Source organism: Schistocerca piceifrons, chromosome 3, assembly GCF_021461385.2.
Source record: "Schistocerca piceifrons isolate TAMUIC-IGC-003096 chromosome 3, iqSchPice1.1, whole genome shotgun sequence".
Taxonomy (NCBI): domain Eukaryota; kingdom Metazoa; phylum Arthropoda; class Insecta; order Orthoptera; family Acrididae; genus Schistocerca; species Schistocerca piceifrons.
In genome coordinates this window covers 187,538,683-187,562,281 of record NC_060140.1, presented here as the reverse complement: position 1 = coordinate 187,562,281, position 23,599 = coordinate 187,538,683, and the positions used below count along the sequence as shown (strand labels likewise).

The following is a 23,599-nucleotide window of genomic DNA, read 5'->3' as shown; positions in this document are numbered from 1 at the left end:
TAATTGTAAAATAGACTCTTTTATGAACCTATATGTTATACAATAATAGCTTTCCAAATCATACTGAACTCTAGTAATGTGAACACCTATTCTGCCCTTTTATGCAATGTTCCCTTTTCCTTTGCAGCATTCCTGCCACAATGAAACCTTGCTCCATCTTTCTGCAGCAGTTTAGAAAAGTATCCCTTTCCCTGACTAAAACCCAGTCCCAAAGCCTGTTCCACAAATGCTGCCTAAACCATGGAATTCCCCCAAACAGCCCACTTGTGAAGATTTCTTTCTCTGGATCCCGCTCCTCCTTTTGCAATGACCTTCACCTTTTCATGTTCTGCCAATCCCCAGCCCTGAAAAACCTGGTACTGCAAAAACACATCTTCATGGCACAGGCATCCTAGAACCACCACTGTTTCCTCCTCAAGATTCTACTACTCTGCAATCTCTACTCCATACATCACATCTCTGAAACTGAATCCCTTGCCTTCTAGTACCTGGAGGAACATTCCAAACACAACCTCCGTAAATTATCCTACTGCTGCCTCGGGGCACCACTATCCAACCTCTATCGTACCGAAAGTGTTCCTCTTTGTCCACCCCTCACAGCAGCTAAACCCCTCCTAGCTGACCTTTTAAACTTGCCACATCCTCCAAAACTCCCTACCAACCCTCCACCAAACCGAGAACCAAAACATTCCCGTAACACTGTTGTTAACCTTCCCACGAAAACCTTCAGCTCCAGAGAAGTTTCAGTCCTATCCAAAGGCTCCACCTTTAGCCCTACACTCAAATTTAACAATGCTGGACTTGTCAAAGACCTACTCTCCTTCTCCTGATCACTGCAATGGAAGCACTTCTTGGCCACCAATCCCTCCAACCAAAACCACCCTAATTCCACTGAACCCTGCCTCTTCCAGTTCACACCACCATCCAACCATGCTCCTCCACCACTCCCACCCAACCACTTGCTGATCACCTCCCAGAAATTTCTTACCTCCAACTTAACCTCACCATCCTTCCCCATGTCCCTTACTCAGAAAACCAGCCTTTCAATAGAAGAAAGTACAGCCATACGCAACCTCAAAACAAATCCTGGCCTAATCAGCATACCTGCAGAAAAAGGTTCCACTATTGTGATGAATCACATTGACTACCTGGAAGAAGGTCTCTGGCAATTTTCTGACTCCCCCACCTATAAACTTTGCCAGAGTGAACCCACCCCAGAAGTCCAACAAAACTTCAATCCCTGCTGAAGGCCTTAGGCCCTTCCCAGAACTTCTCCCCTGAATCCATTTCCCTCCTCACCCCTATGACACCCTTTACAATCTCAACACAATATCTCCCATCCACTCCTCATAGTCCTCCTCAACCCAGTGTGCCATTTTCCTAGATGCTGACCACTTCCTCTCTGATGGCTCCATCCACACCTCTGTTCACATTAAATCCATGAACCACCAACAGTACTTACATTTTGACATCTATCATCCTTTTCACACCACAAAATCCCTTCCATATAGATTGGCTACCTTGGGACAGTGTATCTGCAGTGACAAAAACGCCTTTGCTCAGTATGCTGAGGTTATCACCAAGGCCGTCACAGACAGGTGCTATCTCGCAGATCTAGTCCACAAACAGATCTCCCGTGCCATTTCCCCTCACAAGCCCAATCCTCTGCAAAAACCAGCCAAAAAGGAGTGCCCCTTCATCACCTGTACCGCCCCAGACTGGAACAACTGAACTACATCCTTCACCAGGATTTTCATTACCTATTGTCATGCCCTGAAATGTGGGACATCCTACCTGAATACTTCCCATCCCTCCTAAAGTGATGTTCTGCCACCCACCCAACCTCCACAACATCCTAGTCCATCTGTATGACACTCCCAATCACAACCCCTTGCCACAATGATCATATCCCTGTGGAAGACCCAGGTGCAAAACCTGCTCAACCCCCCCAGAACTTCCTATTCTAGTTGTATCATAGGTTTATCCTACCCCATCAGGGTCAGGCCGCCTGTGAAAGCAACCATGCTATTTACCAGCTCTGCTGCAATCATTGCACAGATTTTCATATTGGTATGACTACCAACCAGCTGCCCACCAGGATGAATGGCCACTGCCAAACTCTGGCAAGTGCAAAGTAGACCAGCCTATGGCACAACATGCAGCTGAACATAAAGCACTTGATTTTAATGGCTGCTTCACTACCCGAGCCATCAGGATCCTTCCCACCACAACCAGAATTTCTGAACTGCACAGATGGGAGTTATCCTTACAACACATTCTCCACTCCCATAATTATCCTGGCCTCAACCTACAGTAACCCTACACCCTCCACTCAACAGTTTCCATGCCCTATGTCCTATCATCTCCTCTCCATTCTCATCTCCCACTCTGTTTATTTATAGCCATCTGTCAATGCATCCACCTGTCTTTCCCCACTCTTCTCATTTTTTGTTCCTTTTTTCCCCATCTTCCTGCCCCACAACCTCCTGACACTGCACCTGTTGGAGTCTAGTCCCTGCACACTTCACCAGACAGCATTCACCTTTCTCCTCGCTTGTACACTACTATCCCTTCCCCTTTCCGTTCCTCATCCCCTCCAGATTGCTGCTTGCATCTCACATGATGTTGCTGGCCTGAGATGCTGGAGATGGTGGTCATGTGTGCGTTAGGTGTGCTTGCTTGCTTGCCTGTGTGTGTGTGTGTGTGTGTGTGTGTGTGTGTGTGTGTGTGTGTGTGAGTGTGTGTGTGTGTGTGTGTTTTTTTACTGTTGAAGGCTGTAGCTGAAAGCTACATGTGAGTGTCTTTTAATTGTGCCTGTCTGCAACTTGATGTGTCTTCTTCATGGTAAGTAGCAATCTATTTTTTCCTACAGTGTTTATTTTATTAAATGGTGCATATAAAGGTTTTGCAACTGATAAAACAGCTAATTGAAAACATATTTTCATTTTCTGTTGATCTTAATGCTATATGTGGAATTATTTGCATCAATATTTTCTGATTGTAGTTAACATGAAATAATAATTGTAATAATACAAAAAATATGATGCACTGTAAAAATTTTACGTAAGGGCTGGTGTTAGGCCAAAGTAGCTAGTGAGTGAATTAGCTAGTCGTTAGTGGTTACAAGAGAGTGATTGTTGGAAATAGTAGTTATGTAATGAAGATGTTGTAAGTGGAAAAACTGCTGTGTAAGCAGTCATGCATAGCACACAGCAGTAACTACAGAGGTCATCATCAGCCAGGCAGTCTCAAAGGTCCAATCATAGATGGTGGTCATAAACAGGAACTTAATTATGCTTCAGAATGTCCGCTCCACCTGCTTATAGTAATGACAGCCACCACAGAAGGCACTGACACAAGACAGTACTTTCTGCAGCTACCAATTAGATTACAAATGGACATACTTCCGCCATTTGTGGATAAACGCACATGCATAGGTATAATTTGCCAGCTCATCACCAGCAAAAGTCGTCGTAACAATACCACAGTCACCTCCAGCTGATTGTGATCATCACTTGCCATTGTTCTAGACATAATTAAAGCCAGCTGCTATTAAATAATGATAGAAAGTAACTGTCAAGCATCACAGTGTTGTTCAGATACTTGATCCTGAACTAGCAGCCCAGATTGTACTTTTACATACTAGCTAGTTCTCTTTCACTGTGTTAGGTTAGGTTAGGTTAGACTTCAACTACAGAGGCATGCAGCATACATAATCCAAAGTTGAATATTTCACTGTAAATTATTTTAATAAATTTTTACCATTGAATTGTCCAACTTATCTATGTTCTAGTTATATCACCCTATGATCAGTCCAGTTGCCAGTGTGCAGGCAAGCTTCCATTATACAGTTTCTGCAGTAGGGGGTTCACTTCCTCCTACCTTGCTTGTGTGGTACCATACTTGTTTTGGTGAATACAACAGAAACCATAAATAAATTAATATTGTTGCAAGATTTGGTTGTGAGAAGATTACTTAAAACTAAGTGAAACCCATACTAATGCCTAATGAATTGTTTTCTGTCCCAAAACATGTTTTATCATTTGCAACTGAACTGATATATAGTAGCAGAATGTGTTAATGATGTGCAATGTGTGAGATGAGATATACAGTTAACTTACTCTACATTTATAAATACACTCCTGGAAATTGAAATAAGAACACCGTGAATTCATTGTCCCAGGAAGGGGAAACTTTATTGACACATTCCTGGGGTCAGATACATCACATGATCACACTGACAGAACCATAGGCACATAGACACAGGCAACAGAGCATGCACAATGTTGGCACTAGTACAGTGTATATCCACCTTTCGCAGCAATGCAGGCTGATATTCTCCCATGGAGACGATCATAGAGATGCTGGATGTAGTCCTGTGGAACGGCTTGCCATGCCATTTCCACCTGGCGCCTCAGTTGGACCAGCGTTCGTGCTGGACGTGCAGACCGCGTGAGACGACGCTTCATCCAGTCCCAAACATGCTCAATGGGGGACAGATCTGGAGATCTTGCTGGCCAGGGTAGTTGACTTACACCTTCTAGAGCACGTTGGGTGGCACGGGATACATGCGGACGTGCATTGTCCTGTTGGAACAGCAAGTTCCCTTGCCGGTCTAGGAATGGTAGAACGATGGGTTCGATGACGGTTTGGATGTACCATGCACTATTCAGTGTCCCCTCGACGATCACCAGTGGTGTACGGCCAGTGTAGGAGATTGCTCCCCACACCATGATGCCGGGTGTTGGCCTTGTGTGCCTCGGTTGTATGCAGTCCTGATTGTGGCGCTCACCTGCACGGCACCAAACACGCATACGACCATCATTGGCACCAAGGCAGAAGCGACTCTCATCGCTGAAGACGACACGTCTCCATTCGTCCCTCCATTCACGCCTGTCGCGACACCACTGGAGGAGAGCTGCACGATGTTGGGGCGTGAGCGGAAGACGGCCTAACGGTGTGCAGGACCGTAGCCCAGCTTCATGGAGATGGTTGCAAATGGTCCTCGCCGATACCCCAGGAGCAACAGTGTCCCTAATTTGCTGGGAAGTGGCGGTGCGGTCCCCTACGGCACTGCGTAGGATCCTACGGTCTTGGCGTGCATCCGTGCGTCGCTGCGGTCCGGTCCCAGGTCGACGGGCACGTGCACCTTCCGCCAACTACTGGCGACAACATCGATGTACTGTGGAGACCTCACGCCCCACGTGTTGAGCAATTCGGCGGTACGTCCACCCAGCCTCCCGCATGCCCACTATACGCCCTCGCTCAAAGTCCGTCAACTGCACATACGGTTCACGTCCATGCTGTCGCGGCATGCTACCAGTGTTAAAGACTGCGATGGAGCTCCGTATGCCATGGCAAACTGGCTGACACTGACGGCGGCGGTGCACAAATGCTGCGCAGCTAGCGCCATTCGACGGCCAACACCACGGTTCCTGGTGTGTCCGCTGTGCCGTGCGTGTGATCATTGCTTGTACAGCCCTCTCGCAGTGTCCGGAGCAAGTATGGTGGGTCTGACACACCGGTGTCAATGTGTTCTTTTTTCCATTTCCAGGAGTGTAGAATCATTGTGCCCTATAACTTGAAATTACAAATAGAAATGTAAGTAATACATTTGCATAATCACACATGTTCTAATAAATCCCAAATAAACATGCAGTGGTATCACTGAACATAATGCCCTTCAACCGGCTGTAAATGTAAATACAAGATATTAGTTGAAAAGAAAGCATAGAGAAATTTTCCATATACTGAATAATGTATGAAAACTAGCTTGATGTTATTACCTGACAAGAAGAAACATCAAGGTACCTTTGCATGTGCTCTATATATATAATTGATTTGATTTCTAGTAATTCTGGATTAAAGGAGTTCTGTGGCTGTGTTATCACTTTGGTATCAGAAGTATGTCAATCTTCTTTGGCAAAATATTCTGAAGGTAGAATAGTCTCCCATTTGGATCCTTGGGCAGGTACTACTCAGGAAGATATATTGTCATCAGGAAAAACAAAATGGGCACTCTACATGTCAGAGTGTGGAGTGTTAGATCATTTAATCTGGTAAGGAGACAAGAGAATTTAAAAAGGTAAATCGTTAGGTTGAAGTTAGATATAGTAGAGACTGTTGAACTGTGATGGCACTTAGAACACAACTTGTGATCTGGTGATTAAATCTACATCTACATCGATATTCCACAAGCCACAATACAGTGCATGGCAGAGGGTACCCTGTACCACTACTAGTCACTTCCTTTCCTGTTCAACTCACAAATAGAGTGAGGGGAAAATGACTCTCTATATGCCTCTTTATGAGCCCTGATTCCTCTTATCTTATGTTTGTGGTCCTCAAACACAATGTACTTTGGCAGCTGTAGAACTGTTCTGCAATCAGCTTCAAATGCCAGTTTTCTAAATTTTCTCAAAAGCATTCCTCAAAAAGAATCTCACTTTCCCTCCGGGGACTCCCATTTGAGCCCGGAAGCACCTATGTAACAAATGTTCTTCAGATCTACTGGTAACAAATCTAGCAGCCTGCTTCTAAATTACTTTGCTGCCTTCTTTCAATCTGACCTGGTAAAGATCACAAATACTGGAGCAGTACCCAAGAATACGTCACACCAATGTCCTATATGTAGTCCCCTTTACAGATGAAACACACTTTCCTTAAATTCTCCCAATAAACCAAAGTCAACCATTAGCCTTCCCTTCCACAGTCCTCACATGCTCATTCCATTTTACATTGCTTGCTTTGCAGCATTACACCCAGATATCTAAATGACACTACTAATGCTGCATCCAAACATTGCGGGTTTGTTTTTCCTAAACATCCTCATTAACTTATATTCTTCTACAATTAGAGCTGGATGCCATTCATCACACCAACTAGAAATTTTGTCTATATCATCCTATATCCTGCTACACTCATTCAACTTTGACTCCTCACAGTACAGCACAACATCATTATCAAACAACCACAGATTGATGCTCAAACTGTCCACCAAATCATTTACATATATAGAGAACAACAGTGGTCCTACCAAACTTCCCTGGGGCACTCTTGATGATACCCTTGTCTCTGATGAATACCTGCAGTCAAGAACAACATACTGGATTCTATTACTTAGTAAGTCTCCAAGCTACTCACACCTTCATTAAAAGCCTGCAATGGGGCACCATGTCAAATGCTTTCTGGAAATCTAGAAATATGGAATCTGCCTCTTGCCTTTCATCCACACTTCACAATATACCATGTGTGAGGAAAGGGCAAGAGCTGAGATTCATACAATGGATGTTTTCTAAAACCATGCTGATTCATGGACATAAGTTTCTTGGTATCAAGAAAAATTATTATATTCGGACAGAGAATATATTCAAGGATTCCGCAGCAAACCAAAGTTAAGGATATTGGTCTGCAATTTTTTGGGTCTGTTCCTTTACCCTTCTCATGTACAGGAGTCACCTGTGCTTTTCTCCAGTTGATTGAGACTGTGTGAGAGATTTATAATAAATGCAAACTAGGTAAGGGGACAGTGCCACAGAGTACTCTTTGTACAACCAAAATGGGATTCCATCTGGAGCTGGTGACTTATCTGTTTCAGTGGTTCCTCTACACTAGGGATGCTTATTACTATGTCATCCATAAGAGAGTCTGTTAGATGTTCAAATGATGTTTGTTTGTATGATTCTCCTGTGTGACCAATTTCTTGAACACGAAATTTAAAACTTCGGCTTTCGTTTTGCTGTCTTCAACTGCCACACTGGCTTGATCAACATGGGAGCCTTAGAACCACTTAGTGATTTTACATAGAATCAGAATTTTCTAGGCTTCTCTGCCAAATTTTTTACTAAGGTATGACAGTGGCAACTGTTGTACACTTCATGCATGGATCTTTTCACAGATGCAAAGATCTCTGCTAAACTTTGCATGTCATTATTTGTGTGTTGCCTTTCGAAGTGAGAGTGCAGCAGGCTTTTTTTCCTCAGAATTTTCTGAATGTCATTGTTAAAACATGGTGGGCCTTTTCGATCCTTAATCCATTTAGTAGGCACATGACTCTCCATACCATGATCTACAATCTGCTTAAACTTCACCCATTATTCCTCTATGTCCATTTTACTAGGAATAAGTGATGTCAATTCAATGTCTAAACTGTGGTAATCCTTTTCCATCCTTAATCCACTTAGTAGGCACATAGCTATTCAGACCACAATTTAAAATCTGCTTAAACTTTGCCCATAATTTCTCTATGCCCATCTTACTGGAACTAAGCAATGTCAGTTCACTGTCTAAGTGAGATACTAGCAACTGCGTATCTGCTCTGTCTAGCAGAAACACTTTCCTAGCATTTTCAACTGATTTATTAACTTTTGTAGTCATATTGCGATAATGACATCATGTTTGCTAATCCCCACTTCTATAATGACATTGTCAATAAGGTCTGGCCTAATTGTAGCTACAAGGTGTAAGACATTTCTATTGCATGTTGGCTGCCAAACTATCTGCTAAAGATAGTTTTCAGAAAATGTGTTTAAAAGAATTTCACATGACGGTCTGTTTGCACCTCCCCGCAATAAATCCACAGACATCCCAGTCTATACTCAGTAGATTCAAGTTGCCTCCAACTAGTAAATGTAAGACCTGGGTATTTACGCATCACTGACCACAGACATTCTTCAAATTACTCTAGAACTGTCACGCCAGAATGGAGTAGCCGATAAAAACATCCAACAATTAACTTGGTTTCAGCTACATCTAATATACATTACCAGATAACATCACTGTCACACTCAACTATGATGTCAGTAGGGAGTGCAATGAACACTCCCCCTCCAATGGCCTCTAATCTGTCTTTCTGATACATGTTCCATGACTTCCTAAATATCTTAGAGCTTTCCACTTTGGGTTTAAGTCAGCTCTTGTTCCCAAGAATGATTTGACTGTGAGAACTCTCCTGGAGGGCAGGAAACTTGGGAACTTTGTTACAAATACTTTTACAATTTTCTGAAAAAATTTTGACAGTTGAAGTGTCTTCACTCTGAACATAGTCTGACTTCCCTTGCTGCATATCAACTAGTGAGTGTTCATTAGTGTAATTCAGGAGTAGGTCAAATAATAACTAAGAAAGCAGAATTTGAGTAAGCTACTATGTACAGCAAAGGAAATGCATTATGATAGCCAAGATAGACATGAAGTCATCAAGGTTATATTTCAGCTGGCTCCACAGATGGAGAAGAGACAGAAAGAATGTAAAATGAGATAAAAGAAATTATTCAGATGCTTATTGAAGACAAAAATTTAATTGTGACACAGAACTAGAATTTGATAGTAGTAAAAGGAAGAGAAGGAAAAATAGTATGAGAATATGGACTGGAGGAATGGAATAAAAGATGAAGCCACCTGGTAGAATTTTGCACAGAGCAGAATTTAATCATTGCTAACACTTGGTTTAATGAACCTGAAAGAAGGTTGTACATTTGGGAGAGAGCTGGAGATGCTGGAAGGCTTTACATTGGTAATATAAAGGTAAAGCAGAGATTTTGGAACAAGCAAGATTTTAAACTGTAAGACATTTCCAGGAGCAGGTGTAGACTCTGACCATAATTTATTGCTTATGAACTGTAGACTAAAACTGAAAAAATTGTGAAACAGTAGGTGATTAAGGAGATGGGACCTTGATAACATGAAAAAAAACAGAGATTATTGAAAGGTTCGAGATGAAATTATGAAGGTGGTAGAGGACCAAATGGGTAAAAAGAAAAGGTCCAGTAGAAACATGTGGATAACACAAGAGATGTTGAATGTAATTTTTTTTAAAAAAAAAGAAAATATAAAAATGCAACAAATGAAGCAGGAAAAATGGGATACAGTTATCTTAAAAAAATAGACTGGCAGAAAATGCAAAATGGCTAAGCAGTAATGGCTAGAGGGCAAATGCAGGTCTATAGAAGCTTGTATAACTAGGTGAAAGATGAATTTCACATATAGAAAGATTTAAGAGACCTCTGGAGAAACGAAAAGCAACTGTATGAGTATCAAGAGCTCAGATGACAAGCAAGTTCCAAGCAATGAATGGAAAGCTGCAATGTGCTAGTAATCTACAGAGGACATTTGCAATGGAAAGGAAGTTGAAGATAGTGTTATAGAAAGGGAAGGACAAGCAGATTAAGATGAGATGGGATGGGAGCAATGACTGACAGTATCAACTGAGAATTTGACAGAGCATTAAAAGTCCTAAGTCATAGCAAAACACTTGGGACTAGACATAATTCCTAGAATTATTGCGATCCTTGGAAAAGCCAGCAATGACAAAATTATTCCATCTGCTGTGCAAGATATATGAGACAGGCAAAATACCTTCTTCAAGAACGAAGTAATAATTACAGTTCCAAAGAAAGCAAGTACTGATAAGAGTGAATATTACCAAACTATCACCTTAATTAGTCATGGTTGCAAAATACAGACACAATTATTTACAAAATTTGTAAAGCCAACCTTGCAGAAGGTCAATTTAGGTTCCACAAAAATGTAGGAACATGCAAGGCATTACTGACCCTATTAGTTTCCTTAGAAGTTAAGTTTAAGAAAGGCAAACCTATGTTTCTAGCATTTGTAGGCTTAGAGAAAGCTTTTGAGAATGTTGGCTGGAATACACTCTTTGAAATTCTAAAGGCAGCACAAATAAAATACAGGGAGTGAAAGATTGCATAGAGCTCACACAGAAATGAGACAGCAGTTAAAGAGTCAAAGGATAAAAGAAAGCAGTGACTGAGAAGGGAGTGAGACAGGGATGCAGCCTACACCTGATGTTTTTCGATCTGTACATTCAGCAAGTGATAAAGGAAACAAGGATAAATTTGGAAGAGCAATTAAAATTCAGGGAGAAGAAATCAAAACTTCAAGTTGTAGAGTACCAGAATAAAGATCAGATTGGCAATATGAACAGATCACTAACACTTTCCATCTTGTAATTCATTATACATGTTTACAATGAATTTATGCAGCAATAATATTTTGCTTATCCATCTATAATTAACTGGAGCATGTTTTTTAGACACTTCCTCATACAATAAGCAAACATAATTTTTTTCTGATGTTAGTTGTCCTATTACTTCATCTGGGGTACATAAAACTGATCAAAATGATAATGTATATGAAATTAATAACCAGTTTTCTTTTTAAACTTCTGTTAAAAATGTTAGTTGCAAGATGCTATTCGACAAATTTAAAAAAATTGTATTTACACATTTATACGTGGAAGTTCATTATACAAGATTGAGCTTTCACCCTGTTGACTACAGTCATACAGTTTATTTCATCAAATATGAATTATTTAAAGTAAAAGTAATGAAGTTCAAAAAGTAAATAAAGGATGTTATGTAAGTTATACTCTAAATAAAAAGTTCTACAAGTAATTTTCACATATTGAATTAGAAAAATCATATCATCCTCTTGGTATTTCAAATGCTTTATGTTGTTAAAAAAGGCATTTTTTCAAAAGTTTTTGATCTTTCAAAGTTAAGCTTTCTGGAAGGATTATTTCTCTAATTTTCTTGTACAAGAAAATACACTGATGAACCAAAACATTATGACCACTGCCCACCATGAGTTTGAATGCTTCCTGGTGGTGTTGCAGGCATGTGACATAGTAAGGAAAGAATGTAAGTGGAAGAGAGATGAATGAGCAATTTTTATAGCAAAGACATGGGTTGCAAACTTGGAAATCCACTGATACGAGGAGTTTTGACAAAGGTCATGTTGTTGTGGCCTTGTAGCTGAAAATGAGAATCTCTGAAATGGTAAAGCTGGTCAGCTTTTTGTGTACTACTGTTGTGAATACCTATGGAGAGTGGTTGAAGGATGGTGAAATAATGAGTAGTAGATGTCCACATCTCATCACAAAATCTAGTGGTCAGAGGATCCTCTCTGTGTAATCGAGGATAAGCACCAATCTGTGGCAGATCTGACAAAAGAGTACAATGCTGGCACAGTGTTTCACAGCACACTGTTCAAGGGCCATTATTGAACATTAAGCTCCACATCAAATGACCCCTCCACATTCCTGTGTTGACCCAATGACATCATCAGTTATAATTTCAGTGGGGCACAGCATCACTGAGTTTTCACTGTGAATCAGTAGAAATGTGTTACCTGTTGAATGAATCGAATTTCTAGTTACACCAGATTGATGGTTGGGACCTTACATGACATCATCTAGGTGAATGGCTGCTTGAAATGTGTACCCGCCACAGATGCAGGCCGGTGAGAGCAGAATTATGCTATGGAGTACATTGAGTTGGGCTTCTATGGGACCTATGACAGAATTCAAAGACACCATGACAGTAATGAACTATGTGAACATTATTGCGGATCACCTGCATCCCTCTATGAATGAAGAGTTCTCTGATGGCAGTTCTCTGCAGGCAGTTCTCTGTTGCACTTCTTTAGCTCAGTTACATGTCCCAGTTCTGTTTTGCAAGTGCATGCTTTTGTTATCAAAAAAACTTTTTCATTATAAAGTTAATTCAGCAATATTGTACATTTAAAAACTGCAAAATATCAACAGTTGTGTTTTTAATTACCTTGCTATGTTTGTTTTGTAATGGAAACTATTTTTGTGGGGTTATATGAGGAGATTTTGGAAAAGCCTGAACATTAAGTTATGAGAACAGAACAACTATTGTTTCATTCATACTTGACAACAACTCACGATCTGCTAAATAATGAGCCTAATCTATTAATGTATTCAATTAAATCTGAGAATAAAATAAAGTTTATATATTTACTTACTGGAAAGACACTGTTACAATATAAGTACCATTGTGAATTTCTTCGCATATTTTAATATACTGAAAGTAACATTTCATGGAAATGTGCAAGTGTTTCAACAACTGTCAGTGTAATTCTTTCAAAGGCAGCAATGGACTTCGAAGAGCAGAGAATGGATTGGATACTGTTATGAAAAGGTGTTATAAGATATCAACCAAAGTAAAACAAGGATAATGGAATGTAGTCACATTAAATCAGGCACTGCTGCAGGGATTAAATTATGAAATGAGGCACTGCTGTTTGGACAATAAACTAACTGATGATGGCTGAAGTAGAGAGGATATAAAATGCAGACTGTCTATGGCAAGAAAAGCATTTCTGAAAAACAGGAATTTGTTGACATTGGATATAAATTTAACCGTTAGGAAGTCTTTTCTAGAGAAATATTCAGACAAGAAGAGAAAAGAGGCTTTTGAACTGTAGTGCTAAAGAAGAATGTTGAATATTAGATGGGTAGCTCAAGTAATTAATGAGGAGGTACTGAATAGTATTGGGGAGAGAAGAAAGTTATAAGAAAACTTGACTAAAAGAAGGAACTGGCTGACAGGATACATTCTGAGGCATCAAGGAACTGTTTATATGGTATTGGAGGAAAGTGTTCTAGAAATATTCTAGGTGTTTGTTGAGGCAGACCAAGAAATGAATACAGTAAACAGATCCAAACAGATGTAGGTTGCAGTAGTTACTTGCAGATGATGACACCTGTACAGAACAGACTAGTGTGGAGAGCTGTGGAGAGTGGAGAGCTGTGGAGAGTGGAGAGCTGTGGAGAGTGGAGAGCTGTGGAGAGTGGAGGGCTGTGGAGAGTGGAGGGCTGTGGAGAGCTACATCAAACCAATCTTCAGACTGATGACCTCAAAACAACAATAACAACAGTGTTAAAAATGTTGTTTTTATGTGGGTAATACAACACTCAGATACGTTATGTAGCTTCATTTCTTGTAATATAAGTGTCTGAATATAACTATGTGCATATAACATCATTTTATGTATGGTTCAAAAAGACATTCACTGTGGTGGCTGAAGAGCGAAGCAGATTAGATAGAAGTTACAACATGGTATACAACATTGAACCATTATTCACTTGTTTTCGGTCATTACAATCTCAGCCCAAGCATACAGTGTTGCATACACTAGTGTACATGGTATACAACATTGAACCATTATTCACTTGTTTTCGGTCATTACAATCTCAGCCCAAGCATACAGTGTTGCATACACTAGTGTTATGATCATCATTCTGTGTGGTCCTCACTGTGGTGAGTTTTGCTTAATGTTTCATGAGCAATTACTGCTCTTGGAGTTATTCAAGCTCTGCCATAGCTGGTCCCAAGCCCGGTTGAGAAAGGAGGAGGGGGAGGAGTAACACATCATTAAAAAACCTTGGTTCACCTGCCCCGGGTGATAGAACCTCATGAAGGTCTCTTGCCAGGGATACGGTGAAGACCTCAATTGCAGTGAAGGTAGAGAAGATGGACTTTGGTACGGTGGAGCTGGTGGAAGAGGCACCTTTTCTCTTTGGGTACAAAAAGAGTATAAGTAGTGACTGAACCCCAGAGGGGTGGCTACAGACAGCATCTGACTCATGGTGAGCAGCTGACTTTAGGCTGGGTATCCTACTGCCTATGTGGAGAGTAATGGAAAACTACCACCTTACATTCCCAAGCAGTACACGGTATGTCTCTCCATGTGAAAGATTCCGGGGCTAAAACTTCCCCTCATTCAAATCTCCAGGATTGAGAGTAGACGTATTTGAAAGGAAGAAAGGGGCAGTGAAGGAAGGAAAGATAAGGATTGGAACATGGAATGTGAGGACACTACTGCAAGCAGCTAAGCTAGAGAATGCAAAACAGGAGATAAAAATGAACAGATTAGATGCCCTTGGTTTGTGTGAAGTGAGATGGGGAGAGAATGGGGAGAGAATGGGGAGATAGGAAGTGGAGTGGTGAAAACGGAGTAGGAATACTGATAGGGCAAAAGTTGAAAAATAAGGTAATGAAGGTACAATATATTGATGGAAGATTGACAATGATACTTCTGAAGGGTAGTTCAAAAGATTTGGTATTAATACAGGTATATATGCCAACCAGCCAGCATAGAGATGAGGAAGTGGATGAATATCTTCACTTATATATATAGACCTATATATCTGACGTCAATCTGTTGTAGAATTTTAGAACATGTTTTCTGCTCGCGTATCATGTCGTTTCTGGAAACCCAGAATCTACTCTGTAGGAATCAACATGGATTCCGGAAACAGCGATCGTGTGAGATCCAGCTCGCTTTATTTGTTCATGAGACCCAGAAAATATTAGATACAGGCTCCCAGGTAGACGCAATTTTCCTTGACTTCTGGAAGGTGTTCGATACAGTTCCGTACTGTCGCCTGATAAACAAAGTAAGAGCCTACAGAATATCAGAGCAGCTGTGTGGCTGGATTGAAGAGTTTTTAGCAAACAGAACACAGCATGTTGTTCTCAATGAAGAGACGTCTACAGACTTTAAAGTAACCTCTGGCGTGCCACAGGGGAATGTTATGGAACCATTGCTTGCACAATATATATAAATGACCTAGTAGATATCAATATAATGGAAGGAAACATTCCACGTGGGAAAAATTATATATAAATACAAAGATGAGGTGACTTACCGAACAAAAACGCTGGCAGGTCGATAGACACACAAACAAACACAAACATACACACAAAATTCAAGCTTTCGCAACAAATTGTTGCCTCATCAGGAAAGAGGGAAGGAGAGGGGAAGACGAAAGGAAGTGGGTTTTAAAGGAGAGGGTAAGGAGTCATTCCAATCCCGGGAGCGGAAAGACTTACCTTAGGGGGAAAAAAGGACAGGTATACACTCGCACACACGCACATATCCATCCACACATACAGACACAAGCAGACATGAAAATATGTCTGCTTGTGTCTGTATGTGTGGATGGATATGTGCGTGTGTGCGAGTGTATACCTGTCCTTTTTTCCCCCTAAGGTAAGTCTTTCCGCTCCCGGGATTGGAATGACTCCTTACCCTCTCCTTTAAAACCCACTTCCTTTCGTCTTCCCCTCTCCTTCCCTCTTTCCTGATGAGGCAACAATTTGTTGCGAAAGCTTGAATTTTGTGTGTATGTTTGTGTTTGTTTGTGTGTCTATCGACCTGCCAGCGTTTTTGTTCGGTAAGTCACCTCATCTTTGTATTTATATATGACCTAGTAGATAGTGACAGAAGTTCCATGTGGCTTTTCGCGGATGATCCTGTAGTATACAGAGAAGTTGCAGCATTAGAAAATTGTAGTGAAATGCAGGAAGATCTGCAGCAGATAGGCACTTGGTGCAGGGAGTGGCAACTGACCCTCAACATAGACAAATGTAATGTATTGTGAATAAATAGAAAGAAGGATCCTTTATTGTATGATTATATGATAACGGAACAAACACTCATAACAGTTACTTCTGTAAAATATCTGGGACTATGCGTGCAGAACGATCTGAAGTGGAAAGATCATATAAAATTAATTCTTGGTAAGGCAGGTGCCAGGTTGAGATTCATTGGGAGAGTCCTTAGAAAATGTAGTCCATCAACAAAGGAGGTGGCTTACAAAACACTCATTCGACCTATACTTGAGTATTGCTCATGAGTGTGGGATCCGTACCAGATCGAGTTGACGGAGGAGATAGAAAATATCCAAAGAAGAGCGGCGCATTTCGTTACAGGGTTATTTGGTAAGTGTGATAGCGTTACGGAGATGTTTAGCAAACTCAAGTGGCAAACTCTGCAAAAGAGGCGCTCTGCATCGTGGTGTAGCTCGCTGTCCAGGTTTCGAGAGGGTGCATTTCTGGATGAGGTATCGAATATATTGCTTCCCCCTACTTATACCTCCCGAGGAGATCACGAATGTAAAATTAGAGAGATTCGAGCGCACACGGAGGCTTTCCAGCAGTCGTTCTTCCCACGAACCATACGCAACTGGAACAGCAGCATGTAAAGTGCCCTCTGCCACACACCGTTGGGTGGCTTGCAGAGTATAAATGTAGATGTAGATGTAGATGTAGAATATTATGATAAATACAAGAACTCATTGAGAAAGAAAATAGAAATGCCTGCGTTGTCATGATGGGGGACTGGAATGCAGTTGTGGGTGAAGGAAGAGATGAAGATGCAGTAGGAAAATTTGGATTAGGAATAAGAAATCAGAGAGGTGAATGACTAATTAGTTTCTGTAAATAAAATTCATTAGCAGTGGGTAACACATTATTTGAACACCACAAAAGGAGACAATACACATGGATATCAAATTTGAATAGGGAAAGATATCAGTTGGACTACATCCTGATACAAAAAGGTTTAGGAACTGTTTGAAGAATGCTAAAGCTTATCCAGGAGTGTTTATAAATCCAGACCACAACCTAGTAATGGGAGAAATACAAGTGAAGTTGAAAAAAGTCTGTAGAGGTAAAACAAAGGAAAGACTAAACATAGAAAGACTCAAAGAGGTAGGAAAGGCATCAGATTTGGAGAACCTATTTATGGAAAAATGGCAAAGACATAGTGTTGATGAAAGTGTTAATGACAAATGGATAAAAATGAGGGAAGGACTCATGGACTCTGTCAGAGAAGTACTAGGAATTAGAGTATCCCAAAGCACCAGGAAAGAATAGACAACAGAAGACTTGTTGAAAAAGATGGAAGAGCGGAGAAAGTGGAAAAGTGTAGAAACTGAAGAAGGCAAAAAGAGGTACAGGAAACTGAATAATGAATTAAGAAGAGAAACTGAAGAAGCAAGAGAAAAATGGATGAAACAGAAATGCGACAAAATAGAGAAAATGGAGAAAGAGGGAAAGTATGAAATGATTTATAGACTGGCTAGTGAGATAGTTTTTGAATGTAAAAGAAAGAGGAATAACATGGAAATAGAAAGAGTGGATGGTACTCTAGCAGAAGAACCACAGGAGGTTTTGAACAGATGACAATAATATATTGAATGTCTGTATAAGGGGGATGAAATGCAAAGCGAAATTAAGGTTGAAGAGGAGTAATATGTGCCGGAAGATGGAAAGGGATTTACCATCTTGGAAGTAGAAGTAGAAAAGGCACTGAAGGAGATGAAGAATAGGAAGGCATGTGGAATTGATGATCTGCCAGCAGAACTGTTGAAGAGTCTGGGAAACAAGGCATAAAAAGAAATAGTCTACCTCTGTAACGAGATATATGACAAAGGGGAATGGCCTGAGGACTTCCTTGCAACAGTTATGATACCAATAGAGGAAAAGAGAAACACTAAAAAATGTGAAGAGCACCGGACCATCAGTCTAATTTCTCATGCAGCTAAAGTCTTGCTGAGAGTGTTGAATAGAAGGCTATATGGCAAGCTGGATAGAGGGATTTTAGAGGAGCAGTTCAGATTTAGAAGAGGAACGGCAAAAGAGATGCTATTGGCCTGTTAAGAACTACAGGGTAAAGATATGTGGAAAAAGATAGAGAAATCTTTGCTGTTTTTATAGATTTAGAAAAGGCTATTGACAGAGTTCAGTGGAACGAGCTGATGGATATTTTGGAGGGAAAAGGAGTAGACTGGAAAGAGAGAAGATTGATACAGAATCTATATTTATACCAGAAAGTAAGGATAAGGATTGGAAATGAAATGTCAGAAGGAGGTAGCATTGGTCAAGGTGGTAGACAAGGTTGTTGCCTTTCCCCACTGTCATTTAACATTTACCTTGAAGAGATTATTGCAAAAGGCTTAGATGGGAAAAGAGGAATATGTATTGGTGGAAAGAGAATAGAATGTATAAGATTTGCTGATGACATGGTATTAGTGGCAGAAAGTAAGTGGACAGTGAATAACATGCTGAAAGATCTGGATGAAGCTTGTGTGGAAAATGGGATGCAAATAAACACAGCAAAAAAAAGTATGGTCATCAGTATAAGATGAAGACTGTCCAGTATTAAAATAGGACAATCTATGATTAGCCAAGTAAGTGGACTTAAAAATCTTGGAAGCACAATAACTGAAGACTTGAGATGTCACCAGGAGGTGAAAACTCAAATTGCCATAGCGTAGGAGGCATTTGACAGAAAGAGGAGACTCTTATGTGGCAAATTAGATAAAGGACTAAAGAAAAGACTTGGCAAATGTTTTGTCTGGAGTGTGGCACTATATGAAGTAGAAACATGGATGCTGAGATGCGAGGATGAAAAAAGGTTAGAAGCATTTGATATGTGGATGTGGAGGAGAATGGACAGAATATGCTGGATGGAAAGAGTGAGTAATGAAAGAGTATTGGAAAGGGTTGGTGAGAGATGATGCCTGCTGAAGGTTGTAAGAGAAAGGGAAAAGAACTGGTTGGCACATTCATTGAGAAGGGAATGCTTGCTAGCAGATACTTTGGAAGGATTGGTTTGTGTGAGAAGACTAAGAGGATACAAGATGATAGATGACATAAAGGGAAGAGGAAATTATGCAGTCCTGAAGAGGATGGCAGAAGACCAGACAGCCTGGAGAACTGCCATGTGAAAACCTGCCTTTTGGCAGAACACTGATGATGATGATGATGATTATGATGATGATGATGATGATGATGATGAGTTAGATTAACCAGCCATTAACTTCTATATACAAAAGCAGGCAATAGAATAAACTCATTGCTGTCAGCTAAGAAAGATACTCTAAGTTAGTAGTGATCAGAAAGCTGTCAGTGCCAGTCACGGTCCTGCAGTTTGTATCAGTTCAGCTAGCCTAAGCTACTGCGACAAGTGCCTTCGTGGAGTGGACATGTAGGATGCACAGTGGCTTTCCTAGACAGAAAGCTCAGTTATATAATATGATTATATGGCAGTGATCCAAGAGCAAATAAATAACTCCAACAGGAGGACAGAAAGAAAGCAAATTTTAAGAGAGGTTAGAACTGAGACAAACCTTCAGTTTGAAAAAGAAATCAAAAAACATAATTCCAGCTTATTACATCAGCATAAACAGCCATTGGTTAAGAATTTTCAACTGTCAGCAGATATTTTAACTCCACCCAATTTTAACTCAGACAATGTGAAATGTCAGCTATCTTTATTGCACCAAAATATTCGAGGACTGAGAAATAAAATTAATGAATTAACTATATGCATAGATGAATTAGAGTCTTCAAACCCAGCTGACATAATCTGCCTCTCTGAACATCATGTGACCACTGGTATAGAACTTTTAAGTGTTACAGGGTTTAGGTTAGCATCTCACTTTTGTAGATCAGAAATGGAGAAAGGAGGAGTTGCCACATTCATCAGGAACTGTCATAAATTTAAGAACATAGACATTCATAAATTTTGCCTAGAACAGCATATGGAAGCATGTGCAACAGAATTAGATTTTCACAAAAAATCTTTCATAATATTAAGTGTATATCGAGCACCTGCAGGTAACTTTAATCTGTTTGTAAATAACCTTGAAGCTGTACTGGCCCATTTAATAACCAAAAACAAAGAAATAGTGGTTGCTGGTGATTTCAATGTAGATTTCCTTAAAGACTCTCCGAATAAGAACTTATTTGAGTTAGTAACACTATCATTCAACTTAATTCCCACAGTAAAGTTCCCCACTAGGATAGCCACTTGCTCACAAACAGCCATTGTTAATATCTTTATAGAAAAGTCCAATGAACAAAATTATATTACAAAACCAATAGCCAATGGCCTCTCAGACCATGACATGCAGTTCCTTCTGTTAAATGTTAATACTGAACAGGATATAAAATCTGTTAAATCTGAGCTCAAGAGGGTAATCAGTAAGCCAAAAATTGATTATTTTAGGACACTCCTCAGAGACATTCACTGGACTGATGTTTACAGTGCTCATGGCATGAATGAAAAATATAACATTTTTGCTAATAAAGTGCTTACCTTATTTGAACACTGCTTTCCCCCAAAACTTACCAAGGTTAGAGGAAAATCTACAAAGAAGCCATGGATTACTCGAGGAATAAGGGTATCTTGTAAAACAAAAAGAAAACTGTATCTGTCAATCCGAAACATTTCCAATGTTGATGCTATAGCACATTATAAGAAATACTGCAAAATATTAAAGACTGTAATATGGATGTCAAAGCAAATATATTACAAGGAAAAGATAGTCATATCAGATAACAAAATAAAGACAATATGGGATATAGTGAAGGAGGAGACCGGTAGGACCAGACATGAAGAGGAACAAATAGCATTAAGAGTAAATGATACATTGGTGACAGATGTGTATAGTGTTGCAGAACTTTTTAACAAACATTTTATAACTGTTACTGAAAAGATGGGGTTGTCAGGTTCGGTAGATGCTGCTATGGATTACCTTAGACCAGACATTTCAAGTAATTTCCATAATATGAATTTGACCCTCACTACCCCAACAGAAATAATGTCCATCATAAAATCTTTAAAATCAAAAACATCTAGTGGGTATGATGAAATATCAACAAAGTTAATTAAAGAATGTGATTCTGAGCTAAGTAACATATTAAGCTATCTGTGTAACCAGTCGTTTATCAGTGGAATATTTCCTGAATGGCTGAAATATGCTGAAGTTAAGCCACTGTTTAAGAAGGGAGATAAAGAAATAGCATCAAATTTCCGTCCAATTTCACTGTTACCAGCATTCTCAAAAATTTTCGAAAAAGTAATGTACTGTCGTCTTTATAACCATCTTATCTCAAATAACATACTGTCAAAGTCACAGTTTGGATTTCTAAAAGGTTCTGATATTGAGAAGGCTATCTTCACTTACAGTGAAAATGTGCTTAATTCATTAGACAAAAAATTGCAGGCAACTGGTATATTTTGTGATCTATCAAAGGCATTTGACTGTGTAAATCACAATATCCTTTTAAGTAAACTAGAATATTATAGTGTAACAGGAAATGCTGCAAAATGGTTCAAATCTTATATCTCTGGCAGGAAACAAAGGGTGTTATTAGGAAAGAGCTTGATACATGTCTATCAGGCATCATCCAACTGGGAACTAATTACATGTGGGGTCCCACAAGGTTCCATTTTGGGGCCCTTACCTTTTCTTGTGTATATCAATGACCTTTCATCAGTAACATTACCAGATGCCAAGTTTGTTTTGTTTGCCAATGATACAAACATTGCAATAAATAGCAAATCAAGTGTAGTCTTAGAAAGATCAGCCAATAAAATATTTGTGGACATTAATCACTGGTTCCTAGCCAATTCTTTGTCACTAAACTTTGAAAAAACACACTACATGCAGTTCAGAACTTGTAAGGGGTGTCCCAAGAGTATATGTCTAACATATGATGACAAGAAGATAGAAGAAGTGGACAGTGTTAAATTCTTGGGATTACAGCTTGATAATAAATTCAATTGGGAGGAGCACACCACAGAACTGCTGAAGCGTCTTAACAAATCTCTGTTTGCAATGCGAATTTTGTCAGACGTAGGGGATATAAGAATGAAAAAGCTGGCATACTATGCTTACTTTCATTCCATAATGTCATATGGGATTATTTTTTGGGGTAATTCATCAAGCCAAGCTAAAGTTTTCCGGGCACAAAAACGTGCAGTAAGAATTATATGTGGTGTGAACTCAAGAACATCCTGCAGAAGCCTGTTTAGGGAACTAGGGATACTAACTACAGCTTCCCAGTATATTTATTCCTTAATGAAATTTGTCATTAAAAATATATCACTTTTTCAAACCAACAGCTCAATTCATGGAATCAATACTAGAAATAAGAATAATCTTCACAAGAATTTAAAGTCACTCAGTCTTGTACATTATTCAGGAACACACATTTTCAATAACTTGCCAGCAGCCATAAAAAGCTTAACAACCAATGAAATTCAGTTTAAGAGAAGCCTAAAGGATTTATTGGTGGCCAACTCCTTCTACTCCATTGATGAATTTCTTAGTAAAACCAACTGATTTGTATATAAGTACAACATAACTTCTGCACAATTTCAGTGCAGTAATGTGTTCACTGAAAATTTGTGTGTGTGTGTGTGTGTGTGTGTGTGTGTGTGTGTGTAAGTATAATCTAACTTCTGCACCATTTCAGTGCAGTAATGTGTTCATTGTAAATAAGTATTACAGTAGTTGTATTACATGTTTATTACCTTATAAATAAATAAAAAACGTTTTTTATTTTAAATTCAGTGCATTAGTATTTGTAAAATGACTCTTAGTGTTCATTAAAAATGACGATCATTCCACTTGGGACCTGTGGAATGGTACATTAGTTTATTTGTTTTAGTTGTAAATATTTGTCATGTATTGTTGTTTTTCTGACATGTTCCACATCCAGGAGGACCTCCTCACTACGGATCAATTGGAATGAAAGTAAATCTAATCTAATCTAATCTAATTAAAAATTTGCACTGATGTTATGCAATTACAGACAATTTTGTGACTTCTGTGTTACTTCACTGTAGGCTGTAACAACAATCAAAGACAATTACTCATTGGTATTCATGAATACAAAGTCCCTGTATGAAACTAAGTAAGTTTACACATAAATACCAGTGCACAAATACCAGACAATCATGTGAAATAAGTATTAGGATAGGCGAACAGACAAATTAAATTTGTTGGACGGGTTCTGGAAAAAGTTGAATGCATCTGTATAGGAAGTCATACACAGGACATTAGTGTGACTAATTCTACAGTATTGTTCAAGTATTTGGAGACCTTATCAAATAGTCATGACAACAGACATTGAATGAACATATTCAGCAGTGTGCTACTAGGATTTTAACAGATTGGTATAGCCCATACAAA

At 39.5% G+C, this 23,599-nt stretch overlaps 1 protein-coding gene across 2 annotated transcripts in view; it reads right to left on the bottom strand.

Moving 5' to 3' along the window:
- LOC124789458 (iduronate 2-sulfatase) overlaps positions 1-23,599 on the bottom strand; it is a 121,080-nt gene that overhangs the window by 59,614 nt on the left and 37,867 nt on the right. The gene's annotated exons all lie outside the window — the stretch shown is intronic.